This window comes from Sander lucioperca, chromosome 22 (assembly GCF_008315115.2).
Source record: "Sander lucioperca isolate FBNREF2018 chromosome 22, SLUC_FBN_1.2, whole genome shotgun sequence".
NCBI classification, from domain to species: Eukaryota; Metazoa; Chordata; class Actinopteri; order Perciformes; family Percidae; genus Sander; species Sander lucioperca.
In genome coordinates, this window is record NC_050194.1 from 22,975,873 (window position 1) to 22,981,935 (window position 6,063).

General features: G+C 38.8%; 1 long non-coding RNA gene across 1 annotated transcript; it reads right to left on the reverse strand.

Moving 5' to 3' along the window:
• Positions 1 to 1,686: 1,686 nt before the first annotated feature.
• Positions 1,687 to 2,880, reverse strand: LOC116061577. Its single transcript, XR_004107744.1, has 2 exons — positions 2,798 to 2,880; positions 1,687 to 2,178 (listed from the first exon to the last, which is right to left on the reverse strand). It is a non-coding gene; the product is annotated as an uncharacterized LOC116061577 (long non-coding RNA).
• Positions 2,881 to 6,063: the final 3,183 nt, after the last annotated feature.

Here is a 6,063-nt window from a genome sequence, read left to right on the forward strand (position 1 = left end):
TCAGCGTTTCAATATTTAACCAAGACGGTGATCTTTCCTGAAGGTTAACCAAGTTGCTTTGAGTGGTCTCGTTCTAACCATAAAAACATTAACCATATTGTAGCCAAGAGTTGTATACGTTTTAATCATTACATTAAGTTGATGAAGCAGCAATTACTAGCTTTGTACAGTATATGAATGTTATTTTTAAGAGGCAGGGTAGCAATTGCTCAGTTTTTCCTTGAGCAGTATGCTACAAATGGTTATAAAATCAGACATTTTGAACAGCTCACCTCAACAATAATAATTGTCATGGTATCTATTTGGACTATTTTTTATTTATTTATACTCAACACAACATGAATTCAGATTGATTAGACCTCTGTTATGATAACAATACAAGGTTAGTTTCAAGCAATATTTAATTTTGGTTGAACCTTGACCTTTCAGCGCATCAACCTCCAGCATAAACCGCTGCAAGAATATTTTCAGCAGAGAAATGCACACAAACCTTTTCCTCCTACTCCTCCATTATTGCAAACAGACAAACCACTTCCCCGAAACCGATGGAAATAATGAATTCTATCGTGGTTGCTTTGGTTTAGCTCATACTTTACTTTTTAAGTTCACAACAACAATGACTCCAATGGAGCCATTACGCTGTGTTTGTGCCATGGGATAACATCTCACACTGCTCTGGTGCCACATGTGTAAATAATTTACACGTGCACTAAAAAGGACGCATGTGCTTCCACGTTGTACAGAGACACTGATATTTATGAAAGAGACTGTGACAATATTTCAACTTGCACATAAAAGAGAAAGGAGAGTGATATGAAACAGAGAATTTGGGTGACATTTCATTCCAGGCCGTAATCATTTGAGCACATCACAATTCCCACAAAATTTACATATAACAACATTCACAGATGTGAACGTTAACATCTTTTTTTTTTTAAGAGCATGATTTATTATTGTAAATGTGGAAGAATAATGAACACCAGATCAGAAATCTGACCTCCGGTTTCATGTGGGATCAATGAAAAGGTTGGTCACAGCAGAAAGTGGCACAGTGACATTCATCCACACGTCTCTGAAACCAAAAATATTTGGTTCGATAATATAAAAGAGGGTTTAGTTGGTGAACTTCTAGTGAACCGCTAACATGCTAGCCAGCTGGGAATGTGACAGCGCCAGTCAGACACAAAAGTTCTCCCAGCGTCTCTCCATTTTCTCTGTACTGGACCGTTTCCTCCCTCAGGTCAGCCAGCAAGCTTGTTAGCTTAGCTCGGTCGCTAACAAGACAATAGGTTCATACAGTTGATTTAGAAGACATAGGCTAATTATAAAACTGTTATAACCGTAGATCTTTTGTGGACCAGTTTATACTGGTTTATACCGGGTTAAATAAAAGTTAATGGTGCTAAAAATTTACAAAAGTGTCCTCTATTTTGAACTGCCCGGCTCTCTGTCTCCTCCGAGGTCAGCACTGTCAAGACAACTTGCTATTGATCAAAAGCGTAACTTTGTTCACCAAAGTTGAAAACGTTTGCACAGATTTACTTCCCCCCTCTGCAAGCAAATCCATGATTTTGACGATAAATGGCAATCAGTAATAGCTGTTAGTCTTACGTTCACTAAGATTTTGGTGTGCGTGCGTGCGTGCGTGCGTGCGAAAAAGCATACAAGGATCCTTAAAGGATAATCTCCGTTTATTTCAACTTGGGTGTTACTTTCATAGTAAAATAAAAAAAGCTCTACGGCACGACCACATTTATATACAGTACTTGTCTCTCCCTATTACTTTCTTTCCATCTATTTTTCACCCATCTATTTCTCACCAAACAGGCAGGGAAAATTGAAATTCAAAAGTTGGAGAGCAATCCAGGAAAAAAATACCATCCAAACGCCCTCTGGATGAAAACATAATTTCCGTCTGCTCTTAAAGCTGCCACCTGTAGGATTTGGTATTTAATGACCGATATTAATCCCTCGGTGATGGGGCTTCGCAGTAGTGACTCAATGGATTTTTTTCTCTCCATATCTTTATGTTGTGTGATGGTCTGAGCCATCATTTCTGTTCTGAAATGGATTTGCTAATCAACTGACAGACAGCTGCTCATTACCAGCTATCTCAGATGTCGCAGAGAGATTTTCCTCGTCAATCTCCGTCATCAGTCCCAGATTTCTATTTACACCCTTTAAAAAGGAAAATGACAAACAAGACAAGGCTTGAGTGCTACTGCAAAGCTACTCCTGCGATGCGAGAGCAAAAGAAGTAATCACTGAATGAACAAATCAAACCCCTCAGTTTCAATTGATTGTTCAGAGATGGAGCGATGGATGGATAGAAAAATGCAAAGTAGAAGCCTAATACACAAACCACTTTAATCATGAAGCCCAGCTGCAGAAGAACTCCGCACTAAAACAAGTCTGTGAACAAAGCTTATTTTCTCTTAATGGTTTGGTCAATTAATTAACTTTTTTTTAACGACTTTAACACACACATCAAGCTGTGTAATGCATTATTTTCTCTTTATTATGAATTTACAGTTGAAGAATTATAATTACAATGCTTTATTTTAGTCCCGATTCATTTTATGACAATGATAATTTGATTTCTATTCAAAATGACACTTGTATCGACCACTGGGGGCAAAAACCAGCCTTGAACAGCTACTTCAGAAAAAACAAATAGTAAAAGGTCATACAGCTGCAGACCCATACAGAAAACGTGCGGCGAGCACCTGCGAGCCGATCTCGTGCTGTGCGTACAGCTCCAGTAGTTTTTACATACAACAGGATATCTTGTAATTACCTTGATGGCGTGTTGTGTGTCGCCTCTTATGAACCGCAGTAGGCGCCTGTTTGTCTGTAGTTTTTCATCTTACAGCTTACTGTTGTAGTAAGCTGGAAATGTCCATATCTTGTTTTTTGTTTGCCTTTTTCTAACCTCTAAATCAGGGTTTCCACTGGGTCTTAAAAAGCCTAAAATTTCAAAATCTAAATTCTTGGCCTTAAAAAGTCTTTAAAAAAAAGTATTGTGTTCTAGGTCTTAGATAATTGTAAACAGGTCTTAATTTTCCTACGTCAATTCAACACTACCTCTAATGCTCATTGAACAGTTTTTTTTTGTTTTTTTTTATTCCGCGGTGTTGTAGTTGATTTTTCTTTCGCTAGACCAAATATAATTTCGCTGTAATACGACTACAAATGACACCAACATGCAACTTATATTGCAGCCAATCAGCTTGCGAGTCTTTCGGATTGTGCCACAGACATAAAACAGATTTTATTCTTCAGCTATGGTGAAGTGCAAGTTTAGCGATAATTGGCTTGAAAAAACTGATTTTAGGTCTTAGTTGATGTTTTGATAAAAGGTCTTGAATTTCATTCAAAACGGTCTTAAAAAGGTCCCATGGCATGAACATTTCACTTTGAGGTTTTTTAACATTAATATGCATCCACGCATTCAAGCAAAGTGGCAGTTGGTCAAGGCCACACCCCCACCCTCCACCTTTCCCCCCCCTCTCTTCTTCAATAGCATTTAAAGCTACAGACACAGAACTTGCACATACTAAGGAAAGCTCATTGTGGTACTGGCTCTAGTGGCTGTAATTCTGCACAAAGGCTGAGTTTCGGGAAATAGACTTCAGATACAATATTAGGGGACCACTAAGGCCTATATAAAAGAGACTTCAGATACAGTATTAGGGGACCACTAAGGCCTATATAAAAGATGCTTCAAATACAGTATTAGTGGACCACTAAGGCCTATATAAAAGCATCCATAAAGCGGCATGTCATAGGACCTTTAAATTTGACTTGGTGCAACTTCTAGAAACCCTGTAAGTGAACACTAAGTGACAAATACACTGCATTCTCTGTGCCTGCTTTAGAATAAAAGCTATCTCATGATTCACCATTTGAATAGTTAACACAAAACAGAAGCATTAGGCGTCTTGCATAACTTTCAGCTTGAAAATCTTTTAATTACCCATCAGACAAAAATGTTGATCATTTACATAAATTATTTCCCATCTCATTTTATTGTACTTAAGTTGTCTTCTTTCCCTTTTAACCTTTATAATTTAAAACACTATTTTCATCTCTACACTGCTGCTATTCACTTGAAACATTTCAAAATGATCCAATTACTTTCTAAATGGTGGCTGCAGTGCTCATTCTGCCTCTCCTCTCCACATCTAAATCTGCATTCATACACAGACCTACTGCTGCATCTATGACTTTCATATCTTCTCCAAGCTTATGAATTGCTTTTCTGTCCTTTTTTATTAGAGGACTGCTACATTTGGCTGGGAGGAGAATCATATTGAAACAAGCCTTGATTACATTAGCGAGCTGATTACACCAGTTAGTCTCAGATCAATTTGTAACATTAATTCCTTTTGAGGCAGAGAACTGATGACATATGGACAACAACTGAATCTAAATGGGTAAGGCTACGAAGCGGAAACAGATTAAAACAAAGGAAAATATCCCACAGCATGTATGGGGAATATGGGATTGGGATATCGGCTTTTGTTTTTCAGCTGCTTCTGTGTCCTTCACGGAGTAGCAGAGCTTTGCATCATGCCACAGTGCAGCGCAGAGAGAAAGGTCAACTCTGTTCACATACCGCGCTGTTAGGGTGCCAATGAATGCAGTACACATGAGGACATTAAAGCAGTACAGTACCTGCACCCATTTAGCCTGTGAATCATCGCCTCTGACTGATGTGTTGCCATAGTGTTATGTGCCGCAGGGAAAAAGTGGACCCAAATGCAGGAGACCAGGCAGGAAAAAGTTTGAGCTTGAGGATTTATTTAAACGAAGAGTCAATACAAACAAAAGGAGTCCAAAAATTCAGCAGGCAAAACAAACACAAGGCATCAAAAAAAGCCAAAAAACTAATGTCCAAAATGATGAAAAAACACAAGGAAAAGGGTGACAAACAAAAACAGAGACTGGAACAAACTAACAGTGAAAAAACTTACAGGAACAAAAGACCGTAGGGAGATTCAGACTGCAGGTACAAGAGCGAAACATGCTGACAGGAACAAACTGACAAGAACTAACACAAAACACAAAATGATCTCACACCGGACAGGGGGAAGACAAATAAACAGGGTAATGAGGAAACACAAGACAGGTGAAACAAGGCTGGGAAACAGGTGAAACACATTAGGGCAATTACAAGGGAGGGAAAACACAGGAAGTAAAACAAGACAAGACAGAAAACAAGACCGTCAAAATAAAACAGGAAACAGGGCAAAAATACAAAACAGAAAAAACAGATTACCAAAATAAGACAAAACACACCAAACCCATAACATATAGAGGGTTAAGTGTTGGGTAATTGACCCAGGCTGCTGCTGGTTTTCCGTTCTACTATCCAATTATATGTATTTAGCTGGAATTCCAGGTGTAAAGCTACAGTCGGTCACACATGCGCAAAATTAACATCGACAATCAAGTCAAGTGGGTTTTATTGTCATTTCAACCGTATACACTGTATATAGTGAAACCAAACAACGTTTCACCATGGATCAAGTGGTGTTACACATTTAAAATATATGAAAACGACATTATATAAAAACGACATAATATACAAGCGACATTTGAGACAGGCTACATTTAGTGCAATGATCTGCCTCCCGTTCACTTCCATTCTATGCGAGCAAAGGGGCGAATAAAACATTTGCTTCTGGTGGCAAAGCAATTTCGCATCGCGTGGAGTTTAACTTTGGTGAAGTTTGAGCAAGGCACCCTCAACCAATAGCAAAGCAGTGTGTGTGGTTGAACCCGCTTGGCTGTAGTTTTCCCCGAGTGAGCCAAGACGAGGAGATGTTAATTGTTGCTGTGTATAACCAGCCGGTATCCCCGCGGCAGACAATACCGGCTGATTCTTTATGGGGTGATTGGGGCACAGTTTCTTTCATGAACTCACCAACAGTTAAATCAGTCAAAACGTAAAAGTCCCGTAAAAGAATGCCAAATCATCTTACTGTACAAACCTCACACACACACACACAAAATAAACATTGTGCACGAGCCAAAGCATTAAGAGACTGTTGTAGCAAC